The sequence below is a fragment of the Choristoneura fumiferana genome, chromosome 24 (assembly GCF_025370935.1).
Source record: "Choristoneura fumiferana chromosome 24, NRCan_CFum_1, whole genome shotgun sequence".
Lineage (NCBI taxonomy): Eukaryota > Metazoa > Arthropoda > Insecta > Lepidoptera > Tortricidae > Choristoneura > Choristoneura fumiferana.
The window spans coordinates 11335971-11336629 of NC_133495.1; positions in this window are offsets into that span (position 1 = coordinate 11335971).

The window sequence follows — 659 nt, forward strand, 5'->3', positions numbered from 1 at the left end:
TTGCGGCTAATGTCATGGGAATCAACTTTGTATCCATCTATATCCCCACATCCTAATATAAATTTAATACCCGATCTTTCCACCATCCTGTCTCGTCCTCCCCCTCTCCTCATCCTAGGGGATTTCAACATCACAACACCGTCTGGGGTTCTTCGCACTCAGACGCTTTTCCGCTTCCTCTTGGACCTATTTGATGACATAAATGTCTCAGTTATTAACGAGGCTCTCCCACTCACCGGGTATACCCCGGACAAATCCCAACTCAGTTCTGGATTTTCTGCTTGCTCTCCCAACCTCTCATGTCTTCTATCCTATCAGGTACTGAACAATCACACGGAAGTGATCATTTCCTATTTCATTTCCCAACCATCCTCTGTCAGCCTTCCCCCGCCCCCAACCCCTCCTTCTTAAATACAGATTGGATAAAGCAGATTGGCCAAACTTCTCTTTTTAAATAGAAAAAAGGCTAAAGAGAGCTCGACTCCAACCTGTTAAACCCTCTTGGACTCTACAACCACTTCCAATCCGTTCTGATAGAAGCTGCAGATAAATTCATCCAAAGAAAAAAATTGCTAGTAGCAAATCCTTCCCCTCCTTGGTGGGATGCGGAATGCACGGCGGCGATAAAAGAAGAAAGAACGCCGAACGTAAATACAATG